Source organism: Rattus norvegicus, chromosome 1 (assembly GCF_036323735.1).
Source record: "Rattus norvegicus strain BN/NHsdMcwi chromosome 1, GRCr8, whole genome shotgun sequence".
In the NCBI taxonomy this organism is placed as follows: Eukaryota; Metazoa; Chordata; class Mammalia; order Rodentia; family Muridae; genus Rattus; species Rattus norvegicus.
Window position 1 is genome coordinate 43,351,856 of NC_086019.1, and position 14,124 is coordinate 43,365,979.

General features: G+C 40.9%; 1 protein-coding gene across 6 annotated transcripts in view; it reads left to right on the forward strand.

The window, feature by feature from the left end:
• The window catches only part of Ccdc170 (coiled-coil domain containing 170), a 107,183-nt gene that overhangs the window by 846 nt on the left and 92,213 nt on the right, over window positions 1–14,124 (forward strand). The window lies entirely within an intron of this gene.

Below are 14,124 nucleotides of genomic sequence, written 5' to 3' on the forward strand. Positions count from 1 at the left end.
ATGGCAGGATTAGCGCTGGGCCTCTCAAGGGCCTCCAGCTTGTAGGCTGCTTACAGTCCCCAAACAGTAAGCTCATTCATTACTCCTACATCATACTTGACATTGGGGGACTTACAGGTGTCACACAGAAGTAGGAAAGTTCTGAACCTGTCCGGAGTCTTCTTCAGGAATCCCCGCCCCCAACCCCGTGTGTGTGTGTGTGTGTGTGTGTGTGTGTGTGTGTGTGTGTGTGTGTGTGTGTGTACACATACTGCCTCTCTAACCTAGGAAGGATCCTCAGGGCATACCCGCCATAAATATCCTCTTGACAAAATTAGATTTAAAACACAGGTTGGATTTTCCAACATGCTGTGAGAATTCAGTTTTTCAGCACACTTGACTCCCACTCCCCCCAACACTGCTAGGTTTCTCTGCTTTTTCACATATTGGTGAGAAACCAGTAAGTACCATGATATGCAAATAATTGTAGTTTTATTCCCTGATAATTTTCTATTTGGTATTATATTTTATCCTAATGTAATCTTGGTTCTCTGTGAATTAAGATGGTTGGATCATATATACGCATGTGATTCAGTGAGCCCATTCAAAGTAAATCACAGACCCTGTGTCCAAATATACTCTTTTTTTCCTTTTTTTTTCTTTTTTTCAGAGCTGGGGACCGAACCCAGGGCCTTGCGCTTGCTAGGCAAGCACTCTACCACTGAGCTAAATCCCCAACCCCCCAAATATATTCTTGTAATAAGGGAATTCACCAAAAGTGCAATGACCAAATTCAGAATATTTAGCATTATTATAATCATATTATCTAACGTACATTTTCTGCTAAATTTTGACAATTATCCCAAATATAAGATACCCCTCTTAACACCCCCCCCATTGTGTTTAGTGTCTTTATAGTTGGACTAACTCCTCAGCTCTCTGGAAATGTGACTCCCCACGAGCTGATTATTGGTAGGAAATTATGTAGGAGATATTGTGTCTTGTACATTGCTTCAGGAGCTGTGTAATATCAGTATGACCTTTAATATTGATGCCCTCAATAATAGGAACTGTACCTGCTGGATTGGTCACTTACCAGTGGTAAGTGAACAATTGTAGGGGCTGGGAAAGATGGCATTCACTGGCCTTATGGTAACACGATGGCTTGCATGTTGCCCCAGTTCCAGTAGATCTGCCATCGCTTTAAACCTCTATAGGCATCAGGCACGCACATGGCACACACACACACACACACACACACACACACACACACACACACACACACGCCTCCTTGCTGTGGTGATTTGAGTAGGAATGCCCTTTCCCACCCCCTGACTCATGTAATTGAAGCTTGGCCCATAGGGAGTTGCTGGAATAGGTGTGGCCTTAGAGAAAGAGAATCACTGTGGGATCAGGCTTCGAGGTCTCCTATGTTCAATCTATGCCCACTGTGGCACGCAGTCTCCTTTTTGCTGCCTGCTGATCCATATGTAGAACGTTCAGCTCCTTCTCCAGCACCATGGCTACCTGCACGCAGCCCACCTTGATGATAATGAATTAAACCTCTGAAGCCAGGCCCAATTAAATATTTCCCTTTATAAAATTTGCCATGGTCATGATGTCTCTTCAGGACAAAAGAAACTCTAAGACAACTTGCAAAACTTTCATATACATAGGATATTTGTTTAATAAATAATCGTAATAATTGTGAAATTATTTTTAGGCTAAGCCTCTACCTACATAAAGGACAATTTCTGCCATATTTGATATTTGAGCTGGCTTGGAAGAAACATTTTATTGAGGACAGAAACAGAAATGCCAGCATCTAGTATCATTGTAATTGGTGTTTTTAAAAACCATTTCATTTGTGGTGATCTTTGGTAGATAATGAGGAAGTTTTGATGAAAGACACCAATAAGGCATAACTGTCTTCTGAAAGTTTTATACTTTTCCTTTTGTGCTGCACTGAAAAATGGATTAAAATACAAAGCATGGATTATAGGCACCTTTCTGATGGCATAGATAGATACCCAGGGCCTGAGACACCAGGTTTGGAATAAAAGCAATCCTGATTACTTTACTTTTCCAGATTATTTGAACTTAAATGTTCTCATCAGAAATATGGCATATCAGTTACCTTTGTTGCCATGGTAAAATATCATGACCAAAAATGGCTTATGAAGGAGGAGTTTACTTGGGCTTTCAGCTCTAGAGGGAGAGTCTATATTGTAGGGGAAGCATCGTAGCTGGCAGCTACAGCCAGAAGCAGAGAGATCACATCTTCAACCACACAGAAAGTGGAAAGAGCAAACTGCAAGGGAGACCAGGCTATAAATTCTCAAATCCTGCCCCAGTAACACGTTTATTCCATCGAGGCTGCACTTCCTAAAGGTTCCATAGCCTCTCCAAACAGTACCGTCAACAGGAGACCAAGTGTCTGCTAGGATACTGATTCAAATTATCGACTCTGTTCTGTCCCCACTATTTCAACTGGTACCTCTGCTGCCACTCTAGCAATCAGTTTATTAAGGATCCAGGAATGAGACCGAAGCTAGAAAAAGGGATGAGTTCTTGCTTTTCCTGGACAGTTTGAGTTCATGGTCAAAGGAATGAGGGTTTTGTAAAAGGCTGCCTCTTCCCTAGTGTCAGGAGGCAGATTTCACACTAAGATTTTCTCAATCATATATACCAAAATCAAGTCCTCAGAAGAGCTTCACGAGGTTAGAAAATGTGAGAGCCGTGAGCAGCATTAGAATGAACTAGAGCTTCTCAGGTAGGGAGGAGTGCCCAAGTTCTATGCACCTACGACAATAGCACTGGATGAAAACGCTACCCAAAGATAGAGCAGCATCAACAATTAGCAAAAGCTATAAAGTGGGAACATAGTGAAAAGTGTTTTAAATTCTTATCAGTACCACAAACTAATGGTAACTTTCAGGCTATCTTGTGATGTTGCTGGCTTCATACGTTTACAGGCTCTGAATGGAAATTATTACTCCAGTACAAGCTACTATTAAGAAATGGAGCGAGTCTCTTTCCTCTGTATGGCCAGGGCTGGAGAGATGATTCAGTGGTTAAGAGCATTGATTAAAGGACCCAGGCACCTAAGAACCCAAAGGAAGCTAGTTACTTTGTTACTATGATACAGAATTTGCAAAGGCAAAAAGACATTACTAGAGGTGATAAAGAATGATGCCCTAAAATGAATTCCATTCATCAGGAAAGTGTAGTGTGTGTGCAGGAAGTAATATAGCCCTCAAATACAAGAAGAAAACCTGGAAGATAGAAGATCTATTAGGATAAACTGACAAATCCATGTGTGAGGTAGCACATTTCTTTCCTTTTGAAATTAAAGTTATTTAGTGTGTATATGCATACATGCTTGAGTGTGTGTGTGTGTGTGTGTGTGTGTGTGTGTGTGTGTGTGTGAGAGAGAGAGAGAGAGAGAGAGAGAGAGAGAGAGAGAGAGAGATGTTCGTGGAGGCCCGAGGATAACTTGTCTGATCATTTCTCACCTTCCACCTTGGGTGTCTGAGGGACTGGAATCGAGTCACCAGGCTTCATCTAAGCACCTTAACCCACTGAGGCATCTCATTGTCTCCAGAAAAACTTTCCAAATACGTCAGGTAGGGTCTGGTCAAACATTTAGTAGGAGAAATGTTAAAGGGCTAAAATTCAAATTTATTTATGTTATTGTGAGAATAAAAATGTTCAAAGTAGTAGGAGGCTTGGGGAGGAGAGGAGATGGATTTGATAGAATTTATGCACATATATAAAGTTCTCAACAAGCAAAGGAAAACAAAGTCCCAAACAATAATTTGAGGCTTTGAATATCTTTACTCTTGAGGATTGCTGTTGGTCTTGATGGTAACACCTCTGAGATACTTATGTTTTTCCTAAAGTAGGGTGTGTGTGTGTGTGTATGTGTGTGTGTGTGTGTGTGTGTGTGTGTGTGTGTGTGTGTATGTGTGTGTGCACATGAGTTGACAATTATTAGACCTAAGCCTAGAAGTACTTTATTGGTAGGGACTGAAAGATGAGATCTTTATACTGTTACAAACAAAGGAAAACAATCAAATCATTTGAGAACATTAGATAGGCTGCTTTTAAAGAGATTTTACAAAATTCTGGCCAGTACCCTTCTAAAACATAAAAGGCCCTAGGGGAAGACTGGGTGAGCATGTAAATGAAATGAAATATGGGAGCCTCCACTGGCTCCTGGTCAGAAAAGAAATGATTAGCAACACACACACACACACACACACACACACACACACACACACACACACACACACACCCCAAACCAAACCAAACCCAACTCCCCCTCCCCAAACAAAACAAATCAGGTGAAACTAGAACAAGGTCAACAGAGCAGTAACATTGTAACAATCTATGTTCTTCATTTTGATAACTGTGCTTCAGTTGTACAAGCTGTTCACAGAGGAGGCTGGGGAAGGTGACTTTGATCAGAAAGTCTTTGTTCTGACTTTTAAGCTACTGTAATTCATTTTAGAATAGCATACCCAAAGGGTATAGGAACAAATGGTGACAGGTTTATTCATTCACACATTTGACTCTGAGATTTTTAGTATGATGATCATCTTCTCTTGGTACTTATTCTCTGACCACCTGGCTGAAGAATCTACACTCTGAAGAACAAAGAGAAAATCATTTTCTTCATACTATACTTAAGAAATACTGACTTTACTTAGTTTTAGCAAGTAGAATGTGGAAGCATTTGGAACAGCACTTGGTTTGTACTTGGATTAAGCTGATGAATTTATAAGGACTTTCTTGTTTCTGTGTTCAAGGACAACATAGTTTTTTTTTTTTAAATTCCACTAGGGAGTAACCTGGTCACATGGGGGATTATTTATGCCATGTTCTTTTGCTCAAGGTTTTGTTCATTCTTTGTTTTGCTTCTAGTTATTTTTCCTCTTTGAAATTAGTGTGTTGGTGGCTTAGATTTAAGGACAGGGAAGTTTAAAGTCCCTGCTGAAGTGGATCCCATATTTTTTTCCTGATATGCTAGCCCAGCTGGTGGCTATGGCTTCAGTAGCAATCTCTCTCTCTCTCTCTCTCTCTCTCTCTCTCTCTCTCTCTCTCTCTTTCTCTCTCTCTCTTACACACACACACACACACACACACACACACAAAATTTAGTTTGAATAACTAAAGATCACTTACAACATTGACATTATCAAATCAAATAAGTAAATATCCAAATAGATATCTCCTTTGGGCAGTTGGGAGGGTATTAATTTCATAAGATAAATATCTGAATTATGTTTCTGAGTAACCCAAGTGATTTCCTTCTCATTGAATGTTCCCTCATATTTTTCATCTCAAACTTTCCCCGTGGATGTTCATTTTCAGGAATGTGGCTTTTGGCAGAGGAAAGTCAACATATTGTAACCTCAGTGTCAGTGTCAAGTGCAAGAGTTTTACCCCTGAGGGTAATTTGATCTTTCTATAGATCTCTTGAATTTTGGGTCAAAGATACAGATAGTAGGATTTCTGAAGTAAGTCTTGATGTTGAAACCAAATATCTGGATTAGTGAAAGTGAAAATTTAGGAGGAAGTGGGGGCCATGCGGCTTCTGCTAGTGAGATGTTGGACACAGGGCAAGTCTCAGACACTCTGTTACACAACAAGCACAGAGATCCTTCGAGCTGCAACTGTAGGGTCTGGTTTAGAGTCCCCCTCGTAAAAAGTTGTATTTGAGTATGAGAAAAAGGGCCATTAAAAGCTAAGCAATATAGAGCATCATTTCAGAGAACGATAAAGGCTTTGAGAAGAAAGTCAGACAAGATCATAAGCTGGAGATTCACAGGGTGAAGGGCAAGACCCACTTGGCTGGGGTAAGAAGGGGGGCTCTGGGGATAAAGCAATGGACTGAGTCTTGGAAGGAGCCATCCTAGAAACAGCAGGCTTGTTGATGGAAAAGAGAGAGATATATTTATTTGAGAGTAGTTTGAGCCAGACGTTCTGAATTTCCAGCCAGCAATCCAAGAACTTGGGAGGCTGAAGCAAGAGGATTGCTATGATTTGAACTCGGGCATCTTGATGAGACTGTTAAAAACAAACAAACAAACAAACAAACAAACAAACAAACAACAAACAAAAACCCAGCCCCACCACCAAAAAACCCCGCAAACAAACAGAAAATTGTTTTCAGAAGTGTGGCTTTTGGTATAGAGTGGTGGCCATATTGTCACTTCAGCATCAGTTCCAAGGGCAAGAGTTGTTGATTAACAATAACAAAAGCAAAAGTGGTTTGTCAACTGATGTTTATCAGTCTGTGGATGTGCAACATCCATGGAGGTGCCATGCTGTCAATCACTCCCAGCTTCTCCCATTCCTGGTGATATTAAAAAAAAGGCAGGCGATGGGAAACCTACTTGACAACCACATGCCATGTGTCCACTGTTGCTCTGAGAGAACATTGCTGGAATAATTGGTGAATAATTCTGCAGTCTTGATAAACGACTTGGATCTGACAATTACATGACGACAAATGTTCTCGGGAAGTGTCTACTGAAGGACTCGGGGGTAACGGATCATAATGTGTGCAGATTGCTGGAAAGAGATTCAGCAATCAGAATCATAATTCGCACACAAAGAGGTAAATTAAATTTGGCCAAATGTTCTCATGATTGTCGATTGAGTCAAAAAAAATCTCAGGTTCACTGGATTATTCTTGCAAGTTTTCTTTGTATTTAAGTAAAACCAGAAACCAAAACCCAAAACAAACAAGCAAGCAAGCAAACAAAACCCTCCTCAATATGTGTCAGTAACCAAATGAGGTTACAGAGTAGAAAGTACTATTTCTGGCAACTGAGTTTATAGTTCAGTTAAGTAAAATAATTAGTAATAATGGAAGTCGATACTGGGGGACAGCCAGCACGGTGAACATCAATGTATTAAGGACCCAGAGGGATAAACATGGTGAAGCAGACCCAGTGACCTGGGGCTTTCACAGACTGGAGGGTAGGGGTGGGAAAAGGGAGACACTGGTTCTGTTTTTGTCCTGTGAGAACACCACAGGGATAGGGGTCCTGTGGAAACCTGGGCGAGTGCTCTCACCAAGAACAACCTTGGTCTTGGGTTCCCCAGCTTTCTGAGTTGTGAAGAACAAATGCCGTTTGTTTAAGTTGTTCCAGGCTCTGGCATTTTGTTAGGGTATGGGTTGACTCACAGACAGCCTTTGCTGAACTTAGAATCCCTACTCATGCACTCGGGTCTTCCACCCAGCAGATCTGATTCAGGGCAAAGACCTTTGGTGATGAAATGGACAGTGTCTTTAATGGCAGAACCATTCCTCTTGTGAGTGATCTCATTATGTGTATGTATATATATGTGTGTATATATACATCCTCTATTTCCTCCTAGAAATTACTGGTGCTCTAACTTGTAGGACTGAGGACTGTGAGCAATGGCTGTTGGCTCTAACCTTCTTTCCTCACCCAACTTTCTTTAGCTGGTAAGCAGATGACAGATGAGTCTGTGGCAAGAGCTTAAAGGACAGGGAGGATAAACCCAGACAGTACACATTTTAGAGATGACACTATTTAGATGGGGAAATTGAAACTTTTGGTCACAACTCCATTTGTTACCAGGAGACCTTAGCTGGGTTAGAAATATATCTCTTTCCCTGTGCAAGGAACTGCACCCTGTTGTATTCCCTTTCTCCCTTAGACCAATTTCTGGTGGTAAAGGTGATCATGAGTATGCTGGCATGGTGCTGAGGTTTAGGGGACCAGCACCAGGCTGGACCCTCTTCATGACCTCCTGACCCCAACTCTTGACACCCTCTTGGCCCCAGTGGGCATCAGTGTGAACTGATTTCTTGGCTCTCCTCTGGCTTCTGAGGGTTCAGCCTGCAACCAGGTCCATACTCATATTCAGTGGTCCTTTGAGTCTTATCTAATTCACTCTATTAGTTTTTCTTGGGAAGATGGAGATCCAGGCTACACTTTCCACCTAGCTAGTTGTCAACAGAGCTTTCTGCTGTTTCCAGTCCACTTAAGTGGTGTGGTCCCAATATACTGTCTGATAAGTCTTGACAGAGACACCTAATGCCTCCTGTGGAGATCCAATTTAAATGCAAACACACTGCTACTTGTTGAAAACAGGCCCCAAAGTCAATTAATCTTCCTGTGACTTACTTTGAGTCCAGTTGAGAAATTATCTTTTTAATATGGACTGAATTTTCCTTAGCTTTCTCGAACTTTATATTCCGGTAAAATATACACTTTTAAATCAGCCAGATCCAACCTGTAAATTTCTGAACTTGCAGAAAAACAAACAATTCATCTTCTAGACAGTACCTGGAAAGAAATTTATGAATTAAAATTATATTAGTTTCCTGCTCTTAACATTATATATAGAGATGCAAGCTGTTATTACAACAGCCAGATTTGTAGATAGTAGTGGGGTGGGGGAGAGAGTTGGATTTAAATTCAATTTATAAAAACAGATTATTTTAAACCTTTGAAAAGACAGATACAGGATAGCAATATGACAATTAAGAACATGGGCTTTGGAGTCAAATGATCTTGGTTTGCATTCTGGATGGATCATCCATCCATCCATCCATCCATCCATCCATCCATCCATCCATCCATTCATCCATCCATCCATTCATTCCACACACATTTGGTGGTAGCGAGTCACTGGGAAAAATACTCTTGGACAAAATAGACATTCTCCTGCCTAGGGGAAATGGAGATTGTGTAAATAGTCATTCAGATAAATAACAGCCACAGTGGTCATGACACATGGGATACAAGTTAGTACCATGTGAAGGATTAATACCAGAACTTAATTTATTCCAAAGGGCCAGAGGAAGTTGACTTAATGGCTGAAGGGTCATTATGACTGGAACAGAAGGAGAGTGGAGGAGTTAGGTTTGAGGGAAGCGAGGAGCAGGCTCCTTGACCTCTTAGAGCCTGGATTCCTTCTTATATAGAGTGAGCAACATAATCGGCATTATAAGGTCACTACTCCAGGATTAAACAGTGCTGCATTGAACTATGTTTAATATGGGCTTCGTCTCAGTATTTAACACTCAGTTGCTATATGGACTAATCATACTTTGCAGAGTTTATTAGATGATGTAGGCAAAAAAAAAATAGCGCAGGCCAGGGTTGGATTTTCCAAAAGGTACAGGAGGGTAAGAAGATGATTTATGGAAGAAAATATATTTTAAAAATATTATCTTAATTCCCGTTTTTGTGTGTCTTAGCAATCTATCAGATATGCAGGGCAGTATACTTTATATAAACACATGTGCAAGCTACAAGCAAAATTATTTGTAGATTCCAGGGTAAAATCATGGGTCTGAGGACTGGATGAACTTGTGTGCTTGCAAGCAGGCTCTACAGTGCACTTCCTGTGGGCGCTCGGCCAAGACCAACCTGCTCACGTCTTGTGAGATTACTGTAAGGCTGAGTGAGGGAAAGTTAGTATTAGGATAGTTCGTGTTTTCATGTGTCCAGGCCTTGAGAAAGGAACTTGGACTTTACTACTGTTCTCGGGACGAATACTTGAATACAGACATGTTTTTGAAGATGTGTGTGTGTGTGTGTGTGTGTGTGTGTGTGTGCGCACGCTCTGCTTGTGTATGTGTGCGTGCATGTGTGTATGTTTGTATGTGTGTGCGTGTTTGTGTGTGGAGGGCAGAGGACAACCTTGGGCTAGCTGTGGGGTTCCAGGGAGAGTCCTGTCTCTCAGGAATGCTGGGATCACAGACACTTGCTCCTATATCCAGTTTTATGTGGGTTATGGAGACTCAAACTCAGATTGCTTGTGCAGCAAGGTTTTTACTCATTGAGACCTTTCCCTTGCCCTGGAAAATGACATTTTTATTTATTATTTATTTATTTAAAGCTACAGCCTTTTTTCCTTATTTATTTATTTATTTATTTAATGTACACAACGTGCTCTATTTGCATATACATCTGCATGTCAGAAGAGGGCATCAGATCCTAGTATAAATGGTTGTGAGCCACCATGTTGTTTCTGGGAATTGAACTCAGGGCCTCTGGAAGAACAGTCAGTGCTCTTAACTACTGAGCCATCTCTCAGCCCCAAAATGACATTTTTAAAGGGCTACAGAAATAACGAAAAGCTGCCAATTAAATAGTGGCTTTTCACTGGATGAATCTCAATGTATTGGTAAGTTGGCGCTCCTTTGATGTCAGATAGGTACTCAGATCCTTAAAACATTTATTACTTTTGGTACAGCCACTTATTTTTCAAAAATTATTCCTAAGGATAATTGAAAATATATCTTTTATGATGGGATATTATGCAGCTGTCTGGAACTGTTAGGACTGAGGGGCCCTTGGAGATGGGATAGTGAGTTTTACAGTAGAAGACAGACATCAGCCTTTTATGGGTCTTTGGCTCAGCGAGATGCATTTTGGATGTCTATTTGACAAAGGGTGGACTTGAACTTGTGATGATTTATCTTAAATATCAACTTCATTAGACCATGAAATACCTATGTGATTATTAAAGCATATTTCTCAGTGTGTCTGTGAAGACCTTTCAGAGGGGACCGACTAAGGGAGAGAAAACTTGTCTTGAATGACTGTGTCATTGTCCCACAGGTGTGTGTGTGTGTGTGTGTGTGTGTGTGTGTGTGTGTGTGTGTGTGTGGTTTATAGAATAGAAGTGAACAAAGAGAACACCTGCTAGGGTCAGCATTCTTGATTGTTCCACTTCCTGGCTGCCATGACAGGAGTTGTTCTTCTTTATCATGGCCTCCCTCTTGGGGGGCTGAAAGTTGTACTGGACATTGAGTACTGAAACAGAAATAAGTGGAATGTGGATTCTGGTTAAATGAGAAGTGCTTTATACAGCTTGGGGACTTCATTCCTTACCTTGTCTACCTGGGAGAGTATTGGACAGTGTTAGCATTAACTGTCACCTTGCCAGAATCTAAAAGCACCCAGGAGATAGGTCTCTAGGAATCTCTATGGTTGCAATATCTATTTAAGTTGCCCTTTGGGCAAGCCTGAGGGGCATTATTGTGGTTATGCTAAGGGATGTGAGAAGAATCCTCTTTCATTCCCTGGACAGGGAAGTCTAGACTCTACAAAATAGAGAATGGGAGCTGAGCACCAGCAAGCACATAAGCAAGCATCCACCCTCCCCACTTCCTTCTTTTTTTTTTTTACTTCAAACATTCTTTTTTTTGTATTTTACATTTTTATTTTTTTATTTTTTTAAATTTATTTAATACTTAATAATAATTCTTTGGTTTCCGGGCAAACATCCCCCTCCACTCCCCTTCCTTATGGGTGTTCCCCTCCTAACCCTCCCCCCATTGCCGCCCTCCCCCCAACAGTCTAGTTCACTGGGGGTTCAGTCTTAGCAGGACCCAGGGCTTCCCCTTCCACTGGTGCTCTTACTAGGATATTCATTGCTACCTATGAGGTCAGAGTCCAGGGTCAGTCCATGTATAGGCTTTAGGTAGTGGCTTAGTCCCTGGAAGCTCTGGTTGCTTGACATTATTGTACTTTTGGGGTCTCGAGCCCCTTCAAGCTCTTCCAGTTCTTTCTCTGATTCCTTCAACGGGGGTCCTATTCTCAGTTCAGTGGTTTGCTGCTGGCATTCGCCTCTGTATTTGCTGTATTCTGGCTGGGTCTCTCAGGAGCAATCTACATCCGGCTCCTGTCGGTCTGCACTTCTTTGCTTCATCCATCTTGCCTAATTGGGTGGCTATATATGTATGGGCCACATGTGGGGCAGGCTCTGAATGGGTGTTTCTTCTGTCTCTGTTTTAATCTTTGCCTCTCTCTTCCCTGCCAAGGGTATTCTTGTTCCCCTTTTAGAGAAGGAGTGAAGCATTCACATTTTGATCGTCCGTCTTGAGTTTCATTTGTTCTAGGCATCTAGGGTAATTCAAGCATTTGGGCTAATAGCCACTTATCAGTGAGTGCATACCATGTATGTCTTTCTGTGATTGGGTTAGCTCACTCAGGATAATATTTTCCAGTTCCAACCATTTGCCTACGAATTTCATAAACTCGTTGTTTTTGATAGCTGAGTAATATTCCATTGTGTAGATGTACCACATTTTCTGTATCCATTCCTCTGTTGAAGGGCATCTGGGTTCTTTCCAGTTTCTGGCTATTATAAATAAGGCTGCGATGAACATAGTGGAGCACGTGTCTCTTTTATATGTTGAGGCATCTTTTGGGTATATGCCCAAGAGAGGTATAGCTGGATCCTCAGGCAGTTCAATGTCCAATTTTCTGAGGAACCTCCAGACTGATTTCCAGAATGGTTTTACCAGTCTGCAATCCCACCAACAATGGAGGAGTGTTCCTCTTTCTCCACATCCTCGCCAGCATCTGCTGTCACCTGAGTTTTTGATCTTAGCCATTCTCACTGGTGTGAGGTGAAATCTCAGGGTTGTTTTGATTTGCATTTCCCTTATGACTAAAGATGTTGAACATTTCTTTAGGTGTTTCTCAGCCATTCGGCATTCCTCAGCTGTGAATTCTTTGTTTAGCTCTGAACCCCATTTTTTAATAGGGTTATTTGTCTCCCTGCGGTCTAACTTCTTGAGTTCTTTGTATATTTTGGATATAAGCCCTCTATCTGTTGTAGGATTGGTAAAGATCTTTTCCCAATCTGTTGGTTGCCGATTTGTCCTAACCACAGTGTCCTTTGCCTTACAGAAGCTTTGCAGTTTTATGAGATCCCATTTGTCGATTCTTGATCTTAGAGCATAAGCCATTGGTGTTTTGTTCAGGAAATTTTCTCCAGTGCCCATGTGTTCCAGATGCTTCCCTAGTTTTTCTTCTATTAGTTTGACTGTATCAGGTTTGATGTGGAGGTCCTTGATCCACTTGGACTTAAGCTTTGTACAGCGTGATAAGCATGGATCAATCTGCATTCTTCTACATGTTGACCTCCAGTTGAACCAGCACCATTTGCTGAAAATGCTATCTTTTTTCCATTGGATGGTTTTGGCTCCTTTGTCAAAAATCAAGTGACCATAGGTTTGTGGGTTCATTTCTGGGTCTTCAATTCTATTCCATTGGTCTATCTGTCTGTCTCTGTACCAATACCATGCAGTTTTTATCACTATTGCTCTGTAATACTGCTTGAGTTCAGGGATAGTGATTCCCCCTGAAGTCCTTTTATTGTTGAGGATAGTTTTAGCTATCCTGGGTTTTTTGTTATTCCAGATGAATTTGCAAATTGTTCTGTCTAACTCTTTGAAGAATTGGATTGGTATTTTGATGGGGATTTCTTTGAATCTGTAGATTGCTTTTGGTAAAATGGCCATTTTTACTATATTAATCCTGTCAATCCATGAGCATGGGAGATCTTTCCATCTTCTGAGGTCTTCTTCAATTTCTTTCCTCAGTGTCTTGAAGTTCTTATTGTACAGATCTTTTACTTGCTTGGTTAAAGTCACACCAAGGTACTTTATATTATTTGGGTCTATTATGAAGGGTGTCGTTTCCCTAATTTCTTTCTCGGCTTGTTTCTCTTTTGTGTAGAGGAAGGCTACTGATTTATTTGAGTTAATTTTATACCCAGCCACTTTGCTGAAGTTGTTTATCAGCTTTAGTAGTTCTCTGGTGGAACTTTTGGGATCACTTAAATAAACTATCATATCATCTGCAAATAGTGATATTTTGACTTCTTTTCCGATCTGTATCCCCTTGACCTCCTTTTGTTGTCTGATTGCTCTGGCTAGAACTTCAAGAACTATATTGAATAAGTAGGGAGAGAGTGGGCAGCCTTGTCTAGTCCCTGATTTTAGTGGGATTGCTTCAAGTTTCTCTCCATTTAGTTTAATGTTAGCTACTGGTTTGCTGTATATGGCTTTTACTATGTTTAGGTATGGGCCTTGAATTCCTATTCTTTCCAGGACTTTTATCATGAAGGGGTGTTGAATTTTGTCAAATGCTTTCTCAGCATCTAATGAAATGATCATGTGGTTTTGTTCTTTCAGTTTGTTTATATAATGGATCACGTTGATGGTTTTCCGTATATTAAACCATCCCTGCATGCCTGGGATGAAGCCTACTTGATCATGGTGGATGATTGTTTTGATGTGCTCTTGGATTCGGTTTGCCAGAATTTTATTGAGTATTGTTGCGTCGATATTCATAA